At 39.1% G+C, this 24780-nt stretch overlaps 1 long non-coding RNA gene across 3 annotated transcripts in view; it reads right to left on the bottom strand.

The window, feature by feature from the left end:
- The window catches only part of LOC109278903 (uncharacterized), a 221226-nt gene extending 206765 nt beyond the window's left edge, over positions 1 to 14461 (bottom strand). For all 3 annotated transcript variants that reach the window (XR_008423924.1, XR_002085906.2, XR_002085905.2), the window contains exon 1: positions 14397 to 14461. This is a non-coding gene — a long non-coding RNA (uncharacterized LOC109278903). The remainder of the gene's footprint in view (positions 1 to 14396) is intronic.
- Between the last annotated feature and the right edge of the window lie 10319 nt (positions 14462 to 24780).

Here is a 24780-nt window from a genome sequence, read left to right as displayed (position 1 = left end):
TTGGAAAGAAAGATTGTAACGAAGTGAAGCTGTGAGTTATACACAAAGGAATATGCAAGTCAGGGCAGGGTCAGCCAGGGCTCAGGGTCTTGTGTAGGACAACAGACCCCCCAGTGATGGGTGATCTCCCTGATCACAGTAGGCACAAGTGGTCCTGTGAGGTGCTTACTATGTGCTGACCATTGTTCTATGCGCTTTACAAACTTAAGAGGCAGCTGTTAGCAATTTTTGTGATTTTTTTTTTTTTACCCAGATGAAGGAGCTGGAGTTTGAAGTCAAATGAGCCTGCCTCCCACAGCTAGCACAGACAAAGCCAGAATAAAACTAAGCGGTCTGACCTCATACTATTCAGTTTAGGGTTCTGAGACCCTGTATCAGAAGATTATCTTTCGGTATAGTTTTCTTATTAATGGCTGCCTTTCACATGATTTTGGAATGGGTATGAATCCTATTATAGAATGCAAACTATATTGCAAACTAATTACACAAACTTTCTATGTACATGTGAATAGATAAAGAGCAAAGGCATCATCTTGTGTGCCTGAATATTGGTGTAAAGGACTTCAATCCTATGAGCTCACTGCCCATTCTGGAAAGGATATCATTTCACGTTCCCCCAGAACTCACAGAAGAGTGAGGAAAATGACCCAAGAGTGTGGACTTTGGGGTTTGTTTGGCCCTGGTGATCAACTTTCTTGTTGTGACTGAATTTTCAGAAGGAAAAGAAAATATTCTTGGCCAAACGATCTCCTTTCTCATGTGACTGGGACATTTCCATCTACATGAAGGAATCAAATGGAAAATGACTTTAGTAACCATAAGAGAATCTGTCTTTCACTGGGCACTCACTATTTGCCAGGGGCTCTGAGTACAGGATCTCAGATCCTCATAATAGTGTTAAATAAATTTTTTTAATATCCTCATTTTGTAAATATAGAAACATTTCAAGTTAAGTAATTTATACCAAAATATACACCTGGAGGGGTTTCTGGGCTAAAAAATCACGCCAGGTCTGTGGGACTTAAAACCTCAAACATCTGCCATTATTCTAAACTTCTTCTTAGGTACCATTTAAATTTCCTTTTTAAAATATTATTTTATTTTATTTTAATTTTTTTAATGTTTATTTATTTTTAAGAGAGACAGAGTGTGACAGGCTAGGGCAGAGAGAGAGGGAGACACAGAATCCGAAGCAGGGTCCAGGCTCTGAGCTGTCAGCACAGAGCCCGATGTGGGGCTCGAACCCACAAACCATGAGATCACGACCCAAGGTGAAGTTGGAGGCTTAACTGACATCCAGGCACCCCGTTATTTTTTTTTAATTTTTATTTATTTTTGAGAGAGAGACAGAGTGTGAGAGCAGGGGAGGGGCAGAGAGAGAGAGAGTGATGGAGACACAGAATCCAAAGCAGGCTCGAGACTCTGAGCTGTCAGCAGAGAGCCCAACATGGGGCTTGAACTCATGAACTGTGAGATTATGACCTGAGCCAAAACCAAGAGTCAGATGCTTAACCGACTGAGTCACCCAGGTGCCCCAGCATTTACATGTTCATTTACAGTTGGCCTTCTACTTCAAAATTGACACTGGACAGATGAAAATAATCATGTTCATTTAAACGCCAGAATTAAGAGGAACACACTAAAAGCAAAACATAAGCTTTGCAAAGCCCAACAAATATTACCATCATCATTAATGTTTAATAAATTATTAAAAACTGTTTAATTAATTACTGTAATATTAAGCTTACCTTATACATTGTTTCGAGACTGCAAGGTGAGTTTACATCACATTGAGATTTTCTGTTACTCTAACAACAGCCACAAGGCAGTTAATAAATAATGTGGGTTTTGGGGGGACTGATTGATTGATTGATTGGTGGGAGAGAAAGAGAGACAGGGAGGGGTAGAGAGAGAATGAAACCCAAGCAGGCTCTGTCAGCACAGAGCTCGATATGGGGCTCAAACCCATGAACCATGAAATCACGACCTGAGCTGATACCAAGAGTCAGATGCTTACCCAACTAAGCCATCCAGGCACCCACAAATAATGCGCTCTTACAACAAATTCCAAAAATAATCCACAGTTCATAGATGCTCATACCAAGTTAGTTCAGGAGCAGATTCTAAACATAAACTTGGGTATTCTGAGTTCAAAGTCAGTGAAAGAACCCTGTTTTGTTACTCTTTTGTAAAAGAGGCTAATGGGACTTGAAGCAACATGAAGGAAGAATCTAAGGACCCCAAAGGTCCCATAGATCTTGGTTCTAGCTTTGGCTCTGCTGTTTTCTAATGGCAGGAACATGGAAAAATAATTTTCTATCTCTGGGACTGTTTCCTCATCTGTAAATAGGAAGACCATTACAACTAGGAAATAGAACTGTTTGGAGGACTAACTAAGAGACAGGGAAGACATCTCTGAATGGATTTGGGGAATCATAAATATTTCATTGATAGTTTCTCTGATCCCAACTTTCAAACCGTCTTTGTTGTTGTTGTAGAACGTAAACAAATATCTCTATGCTCTAGGTTAATATGAGCATGGTACACACAAAAAATAGGATTTTAATGTCCTGAGTCTTCCTGAAATTTTCTTATCTGTTCACTGTTTTATTGGTTTTCAATCTCCCCTCTGGTTTCCACCAATTTTGGTCAGTTGAAATAATTTCCCTTCCAGTTGTTATCATTAGAAACACAATGTGTTGTGTCGAAGTCCACGTTCTTCATTCTTCAGATCTGGCCCAGAGTCAAGCTTCTGTCTGCATTGAGAATGCAGCAGCACCATTTCTCACACCAGAGCTTTCATGGCTACGTATTTACTCTATGGTGCTGACAAGTGGGGAAAAGAGATTTTAATCATAGAGGTGAATAGATACGGCACCTGGGTTACATGGAGTAGATTTATGTAGTAACTGGGGGTCATTCCATCTCAGCCTTCTGACACATCATCAAGCAGGAAGAGGCCTCTAGCCACAGATTACCCTGCTTTTCTCTCTTGTATTTTCACTTATCTTTGTCCCACATCCACCTGTTCATCATGGCATGTCCAGGAAGCACAATTCTGATATGTCACTTTTCTGTGTAAAAACCTTCAGGGTCTCCCCATTTCCTCAAGAGGAAAAACAGTCCTAAATCTTTTTTTTTTAATGTTTATTTTTGAAAGAGAGACAGAGTGCAAACGGGGGAGGGGCAGAGACAGAAGGAGACACAAAATCTGAAGCAAGCTCCAGGCTCTCAGCTGTCAGTGCAGAGCCGGATGCAGGGCTGGAACTCACAAGCTGTGAGATAATGACCTGAGCTAAAGTCAGAAGCTTAACCAACTGAGTCACTCAGGTGCCCCAAACAGCCAAAATTCTTTAGCATAGCAAGTTGAGTCTCTTATGACCTGGCCCTAAAAGTCCCTCTTCTTCCATCATTAGCAATTATACAACTTACACTTAGGTCCAATGTGAGTGAGTGACCAAAGCTTCCCCAGGATTTGCTGCTCTTTTTCCACTCCTATGGGATAAGGTCCTGCCTCTGCTTGTTTATTAAAATGCTTTCTAATCTTCTGGGCAGAGTTAAAGTCTCATTTCCTTCACGGAGAATCCACTGACAGGAATGTCTCCCTTCCCAGAATACCAGTGACGTGTTGTTTGTAATACAGATCTCACCGTAGATCCCTTGGATTTGGCTGTATGTGATCAGCCATAGATCGTGAGTTCCTGGCAAGTTGAACTTGGTTTTTCTACATGCGCAGCTCCCTCAATGCCAAACATAGTACCTCACTCATGGTAATTGTTTCATAACTGTTAAATCATTATCCATGCCAAAAAAAAAAAATCCCTACAATGGGAACAGCTAAAATATTCTTGCCTGGAAAGCAAACACCAGTTGCTATTACAAGGGTTTTTTTAAGTAGCTTTTATTCTTGTCTTTAGATTTAGTCAGGCACTTGAACATAAATGCTTTTTCCAACAGTGACACGATAGATACCTGAGCAAGGGTAACATCTAGCTGCAAAGAAGTTATGCTTTTCCTAAGCCAATTTTTCTATCTTCCCATGCATGCTTCACTCACGTTCAACAGCATTCCTGCCAGCAAAGACCATCAACGCATGGGCTACGGGAGGTTGAAGTTGAATCCCATTCCTTCCTTTCTTTTCTTTTCTTTTCTTTTCTTTTCTTTTCTTTTCTTTTCTTTTCTTTCTTTCTTTCTTTCTTTCTTTCTTTCTTTCTTTCTCTCTCTCTTTCTTTCTTTCTTTCTTCTTCTTCTTTTTTGTTTTCCATTTCTCCATCTTATGCAAAGAAAATTCATTGGAACAGATGTTGCTTATTCTTTTGAGGGTAGTGATGCATCGCTATTGTAGCAAATAATAGCATGATAGCAAATTGCTATGATGTCATTCTGAAGGAAATTAGGGCTTCAAGCTGACAAAGTATTATCTGACTTTTTTTTTAAATGTGTTTTTTTATACATCTTGACTTTGTGTATTTCTCAAAAACGGTGAGACACTTGTAAAGCCAAAAGATGAATTATAGGGCACAAAGGCACGGTGGCAAAAAGCACCAGCATGCATACTGGGAAACATAAACGCTGTTTCCTCTGTTATGGGACCAATATGAATGCTTACACTGTGAAACTTTCCGTATGTCATGTCTGAAGTCTCTGATGATGATTTCTGTATTTGATAACATATTTTTGCTTACTTATGAATAAACAAAAGTTAAAATGATAGCGTCAAGAATTTCTACTACCTGCATTAAAAAGAAAGTCACAGGGCCAAGGTGGAGACTTGACCCCCAGGACAGCAAACCAAGATTTAATTGCGGTTCCAACCTCTCCAGGAGTGGAATTTTAAACCATCAATCTAGAATTTTCTGGTCATCCCCAATGAGGTAATGTGTCACATGGGCCCTCCCCACCCCTCAAAGGAAGATGAGGCAACCCACCTAATAAGACTTCCTGTCCTCCCCCCGAACCGGAAGGTGATCTTGCCTGAAACGAACCTTTCTTTTATTTTGCTAGAAACTTCTTGCCACACCTTCCTTCCTATGAAAATCTTCCATTTTGTACAATTCCTCCCAGCTCCCTTCTACTTGCTAGATGTGATGCTGCCCAATTCACAAATTGCTTAATAAACTAATTAGATCTTCAAATTTAATTGGCTGTATTTTGTTTTTAAACACCCTGTCAGGGACTCTTACAAGATTTTTGTGTGTGTATTCATTCATACAATCCTTACAATAACCCTACAAGGGAAATTCATCCTTTATTCCATTTTACAGATCAGAAAGAGAGGCATGGCACCATCTAATTTATCCAGGTTCCCATTTGGGCAAATGTTAGAATACACTTGGGCTCTAGCTTAAAAAGTGCTCCAAAGCTTGGCTTTTCAAAGTATAGTTTACAACCTGACCATCTCAGCATCTCCTGGAAACTTGTCCGAATTAAAGAATTTCAGCTCTGCTGCTCGAAACCTACTCCTAGGTGTGATTTATAAATATATTAAAGTTTGAGAAGTAGTCATCTAAAGCACCGTACTCTGTCACCCTGCATCTCAATGCTACACTGCCTTCTAGGTAACAGTTAAAGAAGATGCATCAGAAATAATATTTGCTGTTTTATAGTTACCTTGAAGTCACATGATTTTCAGAACTCAGGATAACTCTTTTGTACTACATTAACTAATGAAGACAAATGATGATGAAAGAAATTTTCTGACTCTACTCAGTGACAGAGTGGTACTTCTCAGTTTTGATTCTAGCTATCCTCTGTTACACAAATTAAAAATTGAGATTCCAATGAATTCTCTCCATTTATTGATATAAACCATCATAATATTTTCAGTATCAATCAGCTCAAAGAAGACACATATTATTTTTCAGAAGATAGAATGCATTTTAAACCAGGAATAAGGGGGAAAAAAGGTTTTCCTGTCACTTTTCTGCATTTGCATTAAAATATCATTTCTGTCTGTTTTCAAAGAAACATTGAAAATAAAATGTACACATCAAGTCTATTGCTATTAAACAACTAGTAAAAACTATATTTAGAATATGATCTCATTTCTTTAAAAATACTGGTGTCTGTGCAAAAATCTGATGGTTTATTTCCTTAAAAGAATACTGTAATCATGTGATTCTATTTCTTTAAACCTATGATCATCATATCTCTCTCTCTCTCTCTCTCTCTCTCTCTTTCCATCCAACAGATTTATTGAGCTCTGAAATGCCAGGTATAGGTGCTGGGGAAATAAAAGAAAATAGACACAGTCTTTGTCCTCAAGGGGCTTACATTTTTTTTTCTCTATTTTTTTCCCCTTTATTTTAGAGAGAGAGAGTGTGAGCAGAGGAGAGGGACAGAGGGGGAAAGAGAGAGAGAATCTTAAGCAGACTGCATGCTCCGCACAGAATCTGATGAGGGGCTTGATCCCATGACCCAGGGATCATGACCTGAACCAAAATCAAGAGTCAGATGCTCAACCGACTGAACCACCCAGGTGTTCTAAGGGGCTTACATTTTAAACTAACAACACTTTTCTGAGTAGCAAGTAAAGCTAAGCTTACCAGTGGTAGACCAGAAATATCTGTGTAGGCAAGGATATTCATATACTAGATTTTATTAAATCTCTTCTGAGAACTTAAAATCAGTATGCTTATTTGATGTCTTTAAAGTGAGGAGGATATCAATCAATGAAGGCTATGTCTAAAATAGCTGCTATGCAAAATACTAAGTCAAACTAAATTTCTTAAAAGATAACAATTAGCTTCTAAACCTATGCTATAGAGGTTATTTTCTAATTAGTTAATGTACACTAAAATTCTGTTTCAATTCATCTCTGCCAAATACTCCGGAATAAAAGTATCCAGAGCTCTAATGTATCTATTTATATCGGTCTTTATATGCTAATCACTGTATGTAATTTTTATGTTTGCATCATTATTTCATTGTCTCAAAGACAGTTTACACTGTTCAATATATTCCAGAGGAAATATGTCTAATGAACAAATATAAACAAGAATAATATTTTTGCTGAAACTTGATAATAGCCTTGAATTAACTACTTTAACAAATCTGAAAATGCAGAACATTAGTTTAGAAGAGAGAATTATCCAAAACCAGGCTACATAAAAATGATCTATTCATATGTCTCCAGGTCACAAGCCTGGGCAATATCTTTAAATATCTTCAATGTGTTTTTTTCTGATTTTGTATATTACAGCAGGGAGGCTACACACAAGGATAGAAGAAAGAAGTCTAAATACCTAAGTATAAAGTACTCAAAAGGTGAAATAGAGTATCCCATCAAGCTTTAAAAGGAAAATGACCTTCAACTTTATTACTTTTCTTAAAAAGGTGTTCTTGACTGAATGAGCGGGGCATTAACTGCCTGGCAAAAGTGAAAGAGTGTTTTCACTACCTGTAGCGGTTAACTTGTGTGGCCTCATCTCTATTTCTTACCAGAGTTCTCTACTCTAAATCTCCTGATCTGAAAAACATTGCTCACAAACTTCATTCCATCCCCTAAAGCATCTATGGAATTTTTTTTTTTTCAGAGAAAGAGTGAATGAGCAGGGGAGGGAAAGAGGGAGAGATTGAGAGAGAGAGACAGGCAGACAGACAGACAGACAGACAGAGACAGAGAATCTCCATGCTCAGCGCAGAGATGATGCAGAGCTTGATCCCAGGACCCTGGGATCATGATCCAAGCTATTGTTTTTTGAAGGACCACAGGCTGGTTTTTGAAATGGATGATCATGAATGTGAGGTAACTATACACTTTTTAAAAAGACAAATAATCCAACTTGAAAAAATGTGTTAAGAATGTGATTAGGCGACATATCCCCACCCCCCACCAACACACAGCCACACACACAAATCTTTGCACATCAACAACTGTGATATCAATTTTTATCTTTTAGTTTAGTCAAAGTTAGAAAGTTTAATATGGACAATGCTGTGAGCTTGAGTGGAAAGGGAAACTTTCATACATTTTTTTTTATTGGCAATATAAACTGAAACTATCTTTTAGGAAGATATTTTGGTGGAACCTAATAAAATTTTAAAAGTACATATCCTTTGATCCAGCGATATCACTTCCAAAAATTCACCCTATAAAATACAGGCAAACATGTGCAATGTTTTATGTACAAATCATCGATGATTGTAAGTACTATACATTAAAGAAAAAAATGGAACGAATGAGCCAAATTTATGTAACGTGATACAGGAAACCTAAGACATTTCATTAAACAGAAATGCAATCTATTGGTACTACAATGTTAGTATTCCACTTTACATACTTATATCTTTCTCTATATATTCTTGATTATGTTTATAAAAATTCCTGAAACAAACATACACACACACACACAAATGCAAGAGTGCTTAAATCTGGAAAGTAGGACTGCATGGGGTCACACAGGAGCGGACTTTGTTTCCTGCCGTATACCCCTGTATTGCTTATTTTAATGTTTTTTGAGACATGCATTCATTTGGAGCATACAAAAACATGATAAAAGAATGATAAATTACCAGAAAGTCATTTCTACCCATAAAACGCTATCCCAATCTCTTTTATTAAGTCCTTCAATGACAGTACAGTACCATCAAGATAAAAACCTTGGAAATCGGTTACAAAAGATGAACAATGCAGAAGAAACTAAAGGGAGCAATCGTCAGAAATCAACAGTTACTGACAATAAAGTAAGAATGGGTAATAAAGGCAGACAGGTGTTCCATCGCTCTCATACCTCAAAAGTAAAATGAAAGAAAAGAACAACAGAGCCAGCCTCACTGCGTTCTAAAAGGCATAGACCTTCCTTGACACCTGTGCATTAATTATCCCCGTCACTGAGGCTTCAGACATCATTGTCAACCTACCGTTTATTTGTCTGCCTTTTCTATACACACTGCGCTTCTTGGAGGCTGTAAACCATTATTTTTTTTTTATTTTTTTTTATTTTTGGGGTACCTCCTCTAGATACCTGGCACACAGCAGAAAACTTCATATGTTACTGTGAATCAACGAATAAATGCCCTGCATTTACACACTGCAGAGGGCAAACAGCAAAAAGGAAACTTCTTTAGGAAATGTTCTTATGAGGGAAAAGAGCCATGGTTATCTCAAACTCCGATGTACTTCATGTCTCAGGAAGCCAAAAGTTACTGACGCTTGCCCAGTGTTCTGAGAGTTATTATATTATAGATATATTAAATAATCATGTTATAATGCACAATCTTTCCTCCATGAGGGGGTGAGGTCATTAAAGGCTAGATCTTACTTGTTTTTATATCCTTAGTGCCTAGTAACGCAAGTTCCAAATAACACACATTCATTTATATTTGCTAAGTTGAAATGAATTGTACAGAAAATTAACAGACAGTAAAAATGTTAATTAACTCTTTTCTTAAATCAATAGTATAATAACTTTAGATCAATGCTATGATACAGAGCAGTCATATGCATTATGTGTATGTGTATTTATGGGACTTTAAAGCATTATACTAAGGTAATGAAGGACATTAATTACATATTTAGTCTGTGATATTTCATATAATAAATATATCCCAAATTTATGTAATTTAGAGCATTATTCTAATTTCATAATGACCAGAAGTTTATAGCTGCTGGGTCTTCAATAACATAACGTGATATTGGTGAGAACTGTAATTTATTTGATGACAAATTCTTAATATCATAAACATCAATTTTAATATTGCTCTGCGGAAGACCAAGTTCTTTTGCCAATTCATTTCATAATTTGCTTTCAAGGAATACAGCAAACTGAAAAGTATGTTAGTGGAACTAGCGACATGAATAACAAACAGTTATGTAGCTATTATTAGGGGTCATATTTTTTTCCACACACCTGACACCTGATTATACCATTTCCATTTTTCAAATGTGGAACCTGAGTTATAACAAGGGTTAGTCACCAGGCAAAGTTCACAGATGTGGTAAACAGTAACTTCCAAATTTGAATCCTGGAAGTTTGGCCCCAGAGACTCTGCTTTTCACCACGGGACAAAATTTTCTCTTTGAAAACCCAAATAACGAAGAGTTCTTATGATGGCAGGAACATGTGGGCATTATACAATGTTGTAAGTTCTCTACACAAATTGTGTCATTTCACGTGTATATTTGTGTGTGTGTGTGTGTGTGTGTGTGTGTGGTTAGGATTTCTCTATATCTACACAGTATGCATGAGATAGAGAGAACAGGGCAGAGATTAGACAAAGGGAAGAAGAAGGAGTGGGAATAGCTAAGTTATTTTCCTTTAGGAACAGAGAGCTATCCGTTAGTTTTATTCCAAGGCCTGCTTGTCACAGATGTGTGTTTTTTTTTATGTTTGTTTTGTTTCTTTTTTTTTTTTTACCGCATTTTTTTTAGTGTGTATTTAGTTTTGAGAGAGACAGCACAAGAGGGAGAGGAGCAGAGAGACAGGAGGAGACAGAGGGAGACAGAGGATCCCACGCAGGCTCCGTGCTGACAGCACAGAGCCCGATGTGGGGCTCGAACTCTCAAACCGCGAGATCGTGACCTGAGCTGAAGTGGGACGCTTAACCGACGGAGCCTCCCAGGTGCCCCTTGCTTTGCTACATGTTCAAGTCAAGACAGAATAATAGGCTACAGAGGGGAATAAATGTAATCACTACTTCACGGCTATTGGCATCACCCAAGAGCTTGTTACCAATGAGGAATTTCAGATACCACCGCAGACCAACTGAACCAAAATATTAATTCAGACAAATTCCCAGTGTTGGGGGAATCTTCTCCATGAATAGCTCATACTATCAAGTCTTCTGAGCAAAAAAAAAAAAAAAAAAAAAAAAAAAAAAAAAAAATGTTGAGAGCTTTTGTTTTCAAGAATATTTGTATAGCAAATAGTCTTAGAAGAGAGAGATAGTATCTCTCTCCAGAAGAGAGAGATAAATATGTTTGCTGTTGAGGTTAATAATAAAGATAATGTCTCCCTCTGGAGCAAGGGTAGAGCAGATTTGTTTGCATCTCTTCCCAAGATTAAGATTTCTTACATTCCAGGTTACTCAGTGGTGAGGCAAATTCACAGCATGCACAGCCACCCCCTAGACCACTCTGCATTGCCCCATGGGACTTGGGACTTGAAGAGCAAGGGAAATTCATGTGAACATAAACCTCATGCTGCCCACTATATCATGAGTAATAAATTCTTTTGTCTCTGGACCACGAATCTCATGTCTTCTGTCCCAGAAACGAAACTGTGGGAGGCTAACTAACATCTTTGCCTGAAGTAAGGTAAAAATCTCACACTGTCTACAGTTGACACCCAGCTATTTGTATGCACTTTAATGTTTGATAAGCATGCAGGCTACCTCACTTCAAATTAGCGGATAAATAAGCATGGAGGACAAACTCAAATGCGAGCCCACACAAGCATTGTTTAAAAGAAGGGTTCCGCCTGTTTTAGTGTGCTGACACAAGACTGATGTAGTGACATAGTTGGATAGCTCAGCTCTTCCAAGTCCATTCTTCCAGAAAAAATAAATAAATTATGATTTTGGGGGGAAGAGAAGGAAAAAAGCTCTTACTTCAACTCTTCCAGCATAAGCATAGATTCACAATTTAAAAAAGACATGACCCTTGGGGCACCTGGGTGGCTCAGTTGTTTGAGTGTCCAACTTCCACTCAGGTCATGATCTCGCAGCTTGTGAGTTCGAGCTCTGGATTCTGTGTCTCCCTCTCTCTCTGCCCCTCCCCTGCTCATGCTCTGTCTCTCTCTCTATCTCAAAAACAAATAAACATTCCAAAAAAAAAAAATTTAAAACACATGACCTATAATTTCCTGGATTTAGGTAAGTGGCACGTGGTCTGAAGTTGAAATTGCACACTAAGAGATTCCATCCATGTGCTTCATCCACTCACGCTTCCCTCATTTACAACCTCCCAGAAAGAAAGACTTTGGCTCTTACATGAGAGATGCCACTGAAAGAGAAACTTCTCTTTTCCTCAACTTCAGTTTTGACTAATTAGTATTCAGAAAGAAGCATTCTTTTAAGAAAAATTTACTTTCCATATTCCTGATTCTACACATTGACACCATTATTTTCTACCTCTCTGGAATGTCCCAAATGAATCTTCTGACATCGCTTCCTGGGCAGGACTCATTCCTCCTGAGAAGAGGGACTTGTCTGACCAGGACAACTAGAAGGAGCCCCACTTACATTAGTGCATGGCTGTGGTTCGGGCAGGGTAACTTTCTGGAGGAGAACTTTCCCTTGTGTTTGGGTCTGCTCTCCTACTGTTCACTGCATGGATCACAGACAGGACACCTCTCTGCTTTCCCACTCCTGCTTGCAGCCAGGAAGTTGCTGAGAAAGTAAGATCAATTCAAGATGGAAACTGCTTCAAGGAGCATCACCCAATCCATCTTTACCAGCAATAACTATGACACTTTTAGATCCGGGTCCTAATTGGGCTCCTCATTCTATTCAGGAACTCTGATGTATTATCATTCCAAGTCCTCATCCTCATGATGACTTATTATTACTAATGCCATATGTTCATGGTCATCCAGGAAGTGGATTGCTTACTAAAAAATGAAAAGGGAAAGCAGAAAACGTGCCTGAGAAACACTAAAAACTTATTTATTTTTCCTGCTAAAAATGCTGAGGGATACCTCCTGTGAGAAGATGAAGCACATTTTCTAATTCTCTGATGTGACAAAGTTCTAAGATAAGTCAGGCTGTTCCTGTCCAAAATTCCTATAAGGGGAATTTATAGCCTGACTAGTTTATCCTGAGAACAGATTTCAGATAAACTCCCAGGCACAGAGACAGAGGAAGGAAAATGATGGCTGGGAAAATAGATGTCACAGAGGCTCACAGAAGGGAATGAGCTGTCACACTAATAGCAGACGGGAGCCACAAAGGGTCAGTAAGGCCCAGGAATGAGTGTGGACACACAAGGAAAGCATCATACCCCAAGGGGGTACTGTTGGCAACTCCACTTGGAAAGAGAGAAGATAAGTCAGACACTAAACACTGCAGGAAAATTGCATCAGGGGTGCAGGGTATTGGACAAGGAGGACCCAATCCAGAGACCCAAAACTTGGACTCACTTTTGAGGCTTACTAATTCCATCTGGGTGTAAATCACCATTTCTTCATCTTTAGAACATAAGGAGATAGACTTGATTATCTTTCCATTTTTTCTCCCAGATCTGGCATTCTACAGTTCTAATGAAGAAATTGATACTTTTAAATCTTTGGTATTGGTAATTGGTATTTTTAGACCTTTGGCAATAGAGTGAAGGAGACCCTGTCAATCTAAATAATCTATGGGGGTAAAGTAAGTAACAGTGCAAAGTGCACCAAGGTGGCTCCCCAAATTCTCTCTCCTGGTAAAAAACAACAGCCGTGAACTCAGGTGATCAGCATGAGTTAAGAAGCAGTGAAAATAGGAGGAAGGTCCAACAGATCTCCCAAGTCAAACAAATAAATAAGATGAATGAAATAGAAACCTGAGATATGACTTTGTAAAATAATGAACACAGTTTCTTTTGAAAACAATACTGTCTATAAAAAGGCCATCTGGACCTCTATTCAGAAGGAAAGTGGTGCCTTAATCATTAATTAACACAATAGTATCTGTGAAAATTTGTTTGAGCTCTTGAAGCAACTATGAATAATAGAAAAGGGTTCAGTGACCAGAGGCAGCCAGGTTGTTTCCCTAAGGTGAATTTCTCTAAGTCTCTGCATCTGTAAAAATCTTTCACTAGATCACACTAGAATAACAAAAAAATCTTCCACTCTAATCCAAGTCTCTCCTAGAATAGCTAAGACATGGAGCGTATTTTTGTTCTTTCTATGGTGACAAGATTCATCAATGAAAATAACAGGAGATGTCTATTCAGAAGTTCTGCCAGGAATATTTACACACCGAGCAGTTTGCCCCTAAACAAAACAAAACAAACAAAAACTTGGGAGTTGTTCTGAAACAGCAAAGGAAACTTGATTTGGCATGTCCTTGCTTCCTGAATACTCATAAGCTTATCTTTGGAACCAAAAGCAATTCTATACTAAAATTTCAAAGTTCTCAGCTTGGCTGGCTCTAACTTTTGCTCCTGACTACAAAAGCTCAGTGATGGCACCTGCACATTATCTCTGTGCTGAAATGCACATTCTTCTTTGATATCTTTGTCTGGCACATCCTCTTTAATTTTGCAAAACACACACACACACACACACACACACACACACACACACACACACACCAATGAATAAAACCACAAAGTGTTGCATATCTGCTTCCTTTCTTGGAATGAGATTCCAAGTCTCTGTAGCTAAAAAGCGTTCAGTTGTTACGTGCTGATGCATGAATTATAGAGCTACATAATGTAATTGCTCAGTAATTAGGTGACAGGGATTGAAAACTACCTTCACCCTGGATGAGCTACTCCGCTAGGATGCAGAGATCCATGTTGCTCCATCTCTAGTGATGATCAAGCAGGGCTCAGAGGGCTATTTATACCCCCTTTCGAATGCCTTGCCTGCTCAGAAGTTCCTTTCCTAAAATTTACATAAAAACAGACAGTTATTTTAACTTGACTAAATGTAGAATTTTTTATGGTTATTATTTCTGAGCCCCATGCAAAGTTTCACAAACATGCTCATTTACCAGAGATAATTATGTGTGATTTTCTCCTTTAATGAAAGATAAATAATTTGGCAGTCTTGCTTCACATATTTTTCTATTTCAATACAATTCATTGTTTGCTGGTGTGTTCTTTATTCTGGTACTAGTTAGAGTGCAGAATGAAAGAGTTTTCTTTAGAGCAATTGTGCTGGTTTTCTGTAAGGCACCGCTGTTCATACGAGGTTTATAAAAGACCATTAAAGGCTGATATTACATTAGGTTCTGCTCATAATGATGTAGCTCTTTGTTTACAACTTACATAATTCGCTGTAGTGGCAAAGCCTCATCAAATTGGGACAAAGGGAATAGAAAGTACATTTCTGGGAACCTAAATAGGATGGACAAGCTTTGACCAGCTCTAGCTTTCATTGTGTTTCTTTGAATTAAATCAGGAGCCGTGTTCCCAGGCTTCAATTTGGAAGAGCAATCATTCATTGTTTTCTTATATGAGATGGTGTGTGTGTGTGTGTGTGTGTGTGTGTGTGTGTGTGTGTATGCGCACACATGTGCACAGGTAGTTAATATATTAAAGGTAAAGCCCATATAGAAAAAATGCAGGAATATATGGCTCCAACATACGGGAGAGTCCATATGATAAACTCCCACTTAACTCTGGATGCAGACTGGATTCTCCATGTGAAAGAAACATTTGCATGTAGTCTGGGTAGACACAGTCGAACTGAAAAGCCAGAAATCAACCTATGCTCCAATCTATTTTTCTCGACACCAGAGCCATTCAAAGAAATTTCTATGATGACAGAAATAATCTCGATCTGCTTTATCCAACATGGTAGCCACTAGCCTCATACCGTCATTGAGCACATGAAATACTCTACCAAAGAACTCAATTTTTAACATTGAAGTTTGATTTAAGCTGAATGTTGATACTTCCATGTGGCTAGTGCCCATGGTATTGGATAGCACAGCTTTTTATTAATCACTAGGGTAGGAGCAAACCACTAAGTTTTCCCAAGACCAAGAAACATCAGCTTACACATAGATACACCTTGCGTTCTATGTGTATCTGACCGGAAGTTGAATAGGCACACAATCTGCAACTTTACACACTATGCCATGAAGGAGTTATGAAGCTGAATGGAAATGGGAGGATGTCTCCTTCTCCTTCTCCATCAGGAGATCAGGACCAAATTAACTTGGTGGGCAGCCAACACCGCTTCACTGTGAAGCCTGTTATGTTTTGAAGTCTTCACTATTACTGCACTGCCGCCTTCTACTTCCTCCTCCTTTAAGTATGTGTATTTAGATCACACTCTGAGTACAGCATGGTTACTAAGAGTAGGATGGGAGGGAAGAATGATTCCCCTACAATCTGTTCTATGGCAAAGGCAGAGTGATATTTTCTAAATGCCAACCCTATTCACATACAACGTCATAATCTAATCTCTACTTGCATGCCACATGGGCATGTCTGAACTCCTATTCTAACATGGTGAAATACCTAACATACAATATGATACAATGTTTCATTTCCCCCCAGATCCGTTCCTCTCTTGATCTTGTCCACCTTGTCATGTGTCCTCACCATTCACCCCAGTGCACACAAGGTGGGTGTTTCTCCCCCTCTTTCCACACCCACATTCTGTATCTAATCCATGAGGAAGTCCTATTAGCTCTCTCTTCAGAAATCCGTCTAAAATCTGATCTTCCTCCACAAAAAACTGTCTTTCTATCCTTACACCTATCTTTATATCCCCCCCTACTAGCCATAATGGCTGACCCACGCTTTATGGTGGGGAGACCCTAATATATATACCCAAACTACCTTTCTTAACCCATCTCAACTCCTGTGCTATCCTGCTGCCTCTTTCATAGCCTTCTCACTGTTCCCCAAGTCCCCTAAGCTCATACCCTCCCTGAAGCTTTTCACCTACTATTTCCAGACTGGAATGCTCTTCCCCACATCTTCCGTAACTCATCTGCTAACTTCAGTTCTCCTGATCACTGTCACTGGTCATTCCCTGTCCCCTTACTCTATTTGATCTTCTTTACAACACATGTCATTGCATGACATTATATCATTTCTTAACTATTTTTTCTTGGCTTTTTCTATGAGGATATATGTCTCCATGAAATCAAGGATCTTGCAGGTCTTATACACAGATATCAGCACACAGAACAGGGTTCAAAATTTAACGGGTGCTCAAATATTTGTTACATAGATTAATGAAATTTGATTATGTCACTCACCCAAACACATATGCTCGGTGAAACCCAGATGCATGAAGAAACACACTTGCCACAGGTATCAAAGTACTACATGGACACACTCAGAAAGACACACATGCCACATGAAGAAACACACTGAAACTCCTTAAAGCATTCAGAGACTTCTTGTTTTGGCGATAATGAAAAAGATCGTTGACTTTGGTAACAAGCTTTTGCACAACATGGCTCCACTTATCTCTCTAGCATCAACTTAAATGCTCCCCAGTCAGCCCGTGCGCTCTAGCCACACCAACCTTCTCTCTGTCCCTTGAACTCAACATATTCCTTCACATGAAAATAGTTTCGGTATATCCACCACTTGGAAGGCCCCTCTTTTCTCCTGTCCAATTTAATTTCTAGTCAACATTCATAGGTTAGAAGAAGAGTCCTTTCCACATGGAAACACTTGCTGGACTCCCTAAGAGAGTCTTCCTATTTAAGCTTGAGACTTCTGTGAATGAATAAACAAATGAATAAATGTCAATGATGCTACTTATGGTTATTGGGCCTTTGAGTACATCTGAGTATTGAAATTATATCTTTACTTGCTGCTACAGTATTTCAAAAGTAATTAAAACTCATGTGCCGTTAAACACAAGTCACATTCTTCCAAGTTGAAAGGATGCAGTCAGAGAGATGGAATGGACCAGCAGGCTTTGCACACTTTCCATCACCATAATGGTGACAGAGATAAAGTTGACATTGCAGAAGTTACCAGAGCTTCTATTTACCTACTGATATTTACTGTGTTCCCCCAGGACAGCCAGTAACATCATTTACTTCAGATAAGGTAAGGTTGACAACGCGCTGAACATTAAAAGGAAAAGCACCTGGGTAAAACGAAAACAACACTATGTCCTGGCAAGGGGAAGAGACGGATGGGCCATAAATAAATGTGAGTTCATTAAACATCAGCAAACGGCTACAGCAAGGATTGGCATGGTGTGTACTATGTCATTTTCATGAGAGTATTTTCTAAATATCATTTACAAAAAGAATACAAGTGAGAGGGTTATTAGGAAAACAATTTTAAAGGTATAGACTGAAATGGAAGAATTTGGATTTCCTGAAGTACCCATTGGCTAAATAGTTATACTTACTCACTTATTGTAAAGGAAAGAGGCATGGCTCTACAATTTCAGGATCTGTCAGACCCCTGAGCAACTAACTCACAAGTCGCTGAAGAAAATCCTTTAGGTAACTACACTGTTTTCATGGGGCTGACAGATTCAGCGATTGTGCAGAAGTTTGGGGATGGCAGACAAGACTCCCAATATCCAAAGTGTTCATGGTAACAGTGCTTGTTCAGATTCTGCTGTACACTGATGGTAGAGTTCTCTGTATATTTATTTATTTTCTAAATATTTTTAATGTTGTTTTTTTTTTTTTGAGACAGAGTGAGACAGAGCACGAACGGGGGAGGGGCAGAGAGAGAGGAAGACAGAATCTGAAGCAGCCTCCAGGCTCCGAGCTGCAGCATGGCGCTTGAACCCACAGACCATGAGATCATGACCTGAGCTGAATTCGGACACTCAACCAACTGAGCCATCCAGGTCCCCCCTGCCGCCACCATATACCTTTAAAGGGAAGATCTGAGTGTCCTCAAGTAAAGGGGGGCCAGTAGCCAGAGTGTCTGTCACACAGCACGATAAGGCTACATTAGACACTGACTCGGTGTGTGTCTTCCCTGTCATCCTTAATTAACTATGAAGGAATCCATCTCCCACCACAAAGGATTCGCTTTGACTTCTGTCAATATTTTACTTGTGATTTCTCCTGTAATGACAGGTCTTGTGTCTACTCTGCATCCAGACGGTTACGTGTCCACCCAGCTATGCCTCTCACACAAACATAGCTGTGTCCTTGCTCACCAGCACACCAGACATGGACGGCTCACAGGTACCTGATGGTGACCTTCCCAAGCATTTCTGAAATTGGTGACTTTTGGACAGTTCAGGAGCTCCCAAGAAGAACCAAACAACAGTAACACAACGGAAGCTTCCTGGCATGAAAAAGCAACTCAACACTGTCCTGTGAAATGTATGATGATAACATAGCTTAGACTTGTTTTGCCCATCAGAAAGCTTACATTGAATTATAAAACAGTAATTCCAAGCTTAGTTGTGAGGGTTCTGGGTTTTACCTTTGTAGGTGGGTATTTCAAGGAGCAGGAACTTAATTTTCAAAACAATTCCAGCTCTCTTTAACACAGAGTTCTTTTAACTTAATAAACATTTATTGTACAGGCACATATCTGGGTACACAGATTTAACAGCCTGTGTTCTCAGCAATTTTATAGCTCAGGGGCAAATACAGAGATGTGAATATTCTAGTATGTTGCAAAGTAGTATGTGCTCTGATGGGGCAAACACAGCTACAGTTATTAGACTCTGCTTACAATCATGAAAAACTTCTTTTCAGAAAGTGCTATTTCAGCTGAGACGTGAACTAAGCCTTGGGGCAGGCAAAGGGGAGGGTAGCCAAAGGGGGAGTAGACAGGAAAAGATAGAGATAGAACAGTGGGTCATCTCGCATCAGGAATATAAAAATTTAACAACATTCTGAAATCAAATCGTCAAGATAAAAAAAAATAGATCAAAGAAGACTCAAAATTGCCATTTTCACATGGGGAAAGAGGATAAACATACATGATGTTCTTCTATCAATTTAACTGGCATGTAGGTGAGGTTGGTGGTAAGATGAGGTCAAGTTATATTTGTTAGATTATACTGAAATTGCCTCCTGAGGTAATGACAACTGAGATGGGCAGTAATGTTGATATAACATGTATCTAACAGACAGGATTTGGACCTCAACTCTTCAACAAGACATAAAAACACAAATTCTTTAGCATCAAATAATTTGGCAAGTGAAATAGGGTTTACATCAAAGATAATTGAGGCCAAGAAGATACGTATGCCAATGTGTGATACCCTATTTTCCTTACCATATGTAAACACCTATTTCTTAAATCAACACTTATTTCCTGTAAGATACTTGGCTAGGCCACAGAGAAGTTTTAAATGAGCAAAATGAAGTCATTTTTTCCAAAAGAAAGAATGGATGAGAAAAAAATGGTTATTTTCATGGCGTGTAACAACTTTTATGACAAAAGAAGACCCGGGGAATGTATGAGAGCTAGGAATACCATGGCTCCCTTGAAAAAAAGAAGTTTCAAGGCTCCAAAGAGGAGCTCACACTTTGCCTTTCTTAAATAACCTTTGGGAAGTGCCAAGTGGACAAGCTGGAGAATGCCTTTCAGGTCAAGGGAAGATGGTGGGCAAACACAAAGAGGTATCCATACAGACTGTTAGGGGCTAAGCATGGTTTGTGGGGAAGGCAGGGTGTGAGGCTCAGCAAGGAAGGAGCAGTAAAATCAGGAAGACAAGGAAAGCCTCCTTGGTCATCTTAGAGTCTGGGTTTTCCCTCACAATCGGTGTGGCGCCATTAAAGGAATTGGCAGACGTGAAGCAGCGAGATCAGAATTCCTTTTCTGAGACTCACTTAACTCTTGGTGTAAGAATTTAAATGAGATCGTTCAAAGGGCAAACAGAAGTGGGGGTTCAGGTGTCCATTTTTTTAGCTTAGACTATTGAATAGCTTTCTAAGGCATTCTCAATTGGAATAGAAAAGGCAAGTATGAATTCAAAACATATTTAGAAGGTAAAATGAACACAACGTGTTGGAAATGGGCAATAAGTTAACGTAAACTCTCACCCAAGATTCAGGACTCACGCTTGCTCTGACAAATATAAATACATTCATGAGGAAAATGGAATAATGCATTTGAAATGATAACTGTGCTGTCAGTTTATGTGGTTTCTGTTAACCAAAAATTATCACTGACTTAAATGGTTAGGGACTAAATGGTATTATTTCTTTCAGGAACCAAGAGGAAATGAGAATACACAAACCTGCACATGTAGACACACACACACACACACACACACACACACACACACACACACACACGCACACACACACCCCAATTACAGAAAAAGAAGTATGTGTCAGGGTGTGAGGAATACTAAATCCTATCAACCATTCAGATTTTTATAGGACTCCACAAACCACTTTCCCATATACTATTTGATAAATTATCACTGAAACAAACCAAACAGAAATTTGAGGCATATTAGGGTAAAATCCTAAAAAATACAAATGAGTACAGGTAAAGAAAATTGTTAAAATAAAAGAAGGTTCACTGAGCAAGATATGCTTAATAATTTGGGTTGAAGGCTGTAGACAAAGTGGACCAAAAGAAAGAAGTACCTTAACCTTTCTGTCAGGCAAAAAGAAACAAATCAGCAAGCAACAGTGAACTGTTATGCAGCTAAATAAACAACCAGAAAGAAACACTGCTGTGTAAATGCTTTTTATAGAGCTCAACCAAGCTGAGTGGCTAAGAGTTGGAGAAGGAAGTGCTAAATATGTAACAGCCTGGGGCCTCTCTGGATCCAAATAATAGTTATTTCTGAGTAGGTCAAGCAAGAGTCAATAAAAAAGAAAGCAGGAATGAATGTTGGGTTCATAGTAGGCTAATAATGCCCTTCTGGGATAAGCCTGGGTTTCAAATCGACAGAATCAAATTCTTAAATTTCAAATACTTTATTATAGACTGCCAGTTCTGGAAATAGCAGTTGAATAGCTAAGAAATTGATAAGTTCTAAAAACCAGAATCATCCTTAATACAGGCTCTCCAAGTCAGTGTTTTTCAACATGGGTAGAAGAATTACTTGTCAAGAAATAACACAGAAATTTATGAAACGTAGATTCTTGGGTACCACTTCATAACTACCAAAGTATAATTTTAAAGTGAAAACTGGTATTAATTTTTTTATTAAACAACCCAGTGAGTCTGTCTTAAAATATATAAAAACTGTTTTGTCTTGTCCTGTTTTCAAATGCCATAGTTCATTTATAGATAAAGGGATGGATGGATGGATGGATGGATGGATGGATGGATGGAAGGAAGGAAGGAAGGAAGGAAGGAAGGAAGGAAGGGTAGGTAGATACCCAGCTAGGCAGCCAATTTGGTACCAAAATTTCTTTTTCTTTTGCCCCAAGCTTAACTTGTTAACTAACACCAGATTAAAAATATAGACTGTTTAGAAAGCAGGGGTTTTTTGAAACAGAATAAATGTACATGCAACAAATGGGCAATATGAGAGGTTGCTTTCAATCAAGTGCCGAATTGTGTGGAACAGCACTTGTTCACCAAGGTTAACCGAAAGATGGACTGACTTTCCCATGATTCCTTCTACTCTTCAGCTTGCCTGCATCCCTTCAAGTAGTTGAGGCTTCTAGACAGTAATCTATTAGGAACTCATTATAATTTACTAGTAAACCATTTACAAAATGCATCGTAAAACATTTGTTAGAGCCTGGGTGGGGTGGGGGGGGGGGGAGTAATGCCATTCATAAATTTCTTTGAAATGATGAAAATCTTTTGTTTTTCTGGTAGGAGAAAAAGAAAAATAATAAATGCAGACTCTTAGTAAGATGTTATATGAACAAACTCTTCAAGCATGTATAGCCCCTTCTCTCATAAGTCTATGAATCTCTCCTCTTACAAATATACTGTTGACAAAGTGGGACTCTAAACAGACACAATGTTAGGGGCGCCTGGGTGGCTCAGCTGGTTAAACAGACACAATGCTACCTGCATTTCACTGGGCATCAAATGAAAGGAACAGGTGAGTGGGGTCAGCTTTGTGGGGTAATGGGAGTTATCAATTAAACTCTACAAGACTTGATAGGCTTGTGAAATACCACACTGCAAATCCAAAAACCATAAACTCACCTAATTGCTGTGAAATCCAACTCTACTGACCATGCATCTAAGGTGGAATTGAACCTGGGGGTTGTGAAAAGAAAAAGACAAAACAAGTCTGTAAAGACATACACATGATTTACCAACCTGCTCTAATTTATATCAGCAAATCCTTCCCTCCTGATGGGCACTGCTGACAATAAAATGACTGAGACCTGTATTATTGTCTGCTATTTTTTTTTTCCCAAAAAGCATCATTATAAGCTTGGCAGGTAGGCGTGTGACAATTTTTAATTGTCATTATCAACAGTGTTTATTTAGTCAACACTCCTGGTAGAATAACATTTTTTAATCCAGATTCTTGTGAGGATGTTATTGAGAAATCATAAATTGCTAACATAAGTTTTTTTTTTAATTACCTAAAAAAAGAACAAAAAAGATAAATGATCAGATTCATCTCTTAAATATTAGAGTGACTTCTGGGTCCCAAACTGGTACCTGCCAGTCAATGTCATTCCTGGCAGGAAGGCACAGAGGGTGGCTAGGAAAAGATTCAGCTTGTCTATTTGGAAATCACTCAGGTTTCTGTCCAATTGACCTGTCAAATTCCAGCTGTCCTCAACACAGACTATAGGGTAAACTGAGGTTTTATTCACCCCCACAGCTGACCACCAGCTACAAAAGGAGTGACTCTAAATGGGACAGTGGTAAGTAAGCAAGGAGTCTTCAGTCTGGGAACATACAAGAGCCAGAGAAGTCACTTCAATATATTATTTTCTTTAAGAGTCATTATAGAGGAAGTTTAACAAGAACAAAAATCTAAAAATATCCATGTCTTGGGGCGCCTAAGTGGCTCAGTCTGTTAAGTGTCTGACTTCAGCTCACAGTTTGTCAGTTCGAGCCCCACCTCGGGCTCTGCGCTGACAGATCAGAGCCTGGAGCCTGCTTTGGATTCTGTCTCCCTCTCTCTGTCTCTCCCCTACTCACACTCTCTCTCTATCAAAAATAAATAAATGTTAAAAAAATTAAAAAAAATAAAAATATCTATGTCTTGGAAAATACATGAGCTTGTATTGTCCATACCAATTTTGATGTAATTTGAATAAAATGGGAAATAATCCTTTTTCACTTTTAAGACAAAAAATAAAAGAGAGAGAGAAGAGAAAGAAAGAAAGAAAGAAAGAAAGAAAGAAAGAAAGAAAGAAAGAAAGAAAGAAAGAAAAAGGAAGGAAGACAGAAAGAAGGAGGGAAAAAGGAAAGGAAAAGAAAAGGAAAAGAAAAAGAATTTTTCATACGGAGTATTTTTTTAAAAATTTTAAGTTTATTTATTTTGAGAGAGACAGAGACAAGCAAGTGGGGGAGGGGCAAAGAGAAAGTGAAACACAGAGAATCCCAAGGAGGCTCCATGCTGTCAGCGCACAGCCAGATGCAGGGCCTGAACTCAGGAAACCGTGAGATCATGACCTGAGCCCAAATCAAGAGGGGGACGCTTAACCAACTGAGCCACCCAAGCACCCCAATAGGGAGCATTTTTTAATATATTTTTTTAAAGTTTATTTATTTTGAGAGAGAGGGGGGAAGAGAGAGAATAAGCAAGTGAGCGAGTGAGCAGGTAAGGGGCAGAGAGAGAGAGAGACAGACAGACAGACAGACAGAGAGTCCCAAGCAGGCTCTGCACTGTCAGCACAGAGCCCTATACGGGGCTCAAATTCAGGACTGAGATCATGACCTGAGTCAAAATCAAGAGTCAGGCTCTTAACCAACTGAGCCACTCGGGTCCACCACAGGGAGTATTTTTGATTATGAGTGATTAATCATCTCTCCATGAATAAACTATAAGAAGGAAACACCGACACTGTGATTCTTGGACAGATTGTCTTTCTCATTCATCCGTGTGCTTCTCCAAGAAAAACAAAAATACCTATGGTTGGGGGCGCCTGGGTGGCGCAGTCGGTTAAGCGTCCGACTTCAGCCAGGTCACGATCTCGCGGTCCGTGAGTTCGAGCCCCGCGTCGGGCTCTGGGCTGATGGCTCGGAGCCTGGAGCCTGTTTCCGATTCTGTGTCTCCCTCTCTCTCTGCCCCTCCCCCGTTCATGCTCTGTCTCTCTCTGTCCCAAAAATAAATA

This window comes from Panthera pardus, unplaced genomic scaffold, assembly GCF_024362965.1.
Source record: "Panthera pardus isolate Hobbes unplaced genomic scaffold, ASM2436296v1 HiC_scaffold_2, whole genome shotgun sequence".
NCBI classification, from domain to species: Eukaryota; Metazoa; Chordata; class Mammalia; order Carnivora; family Felidae; genus Panthera; species Panthera pardus.
The sequence above is the reverse complement of the archived record's forward strand: the minus strand, read 5'-3'. Positions and strand labels throughout refer to the sequence as shown.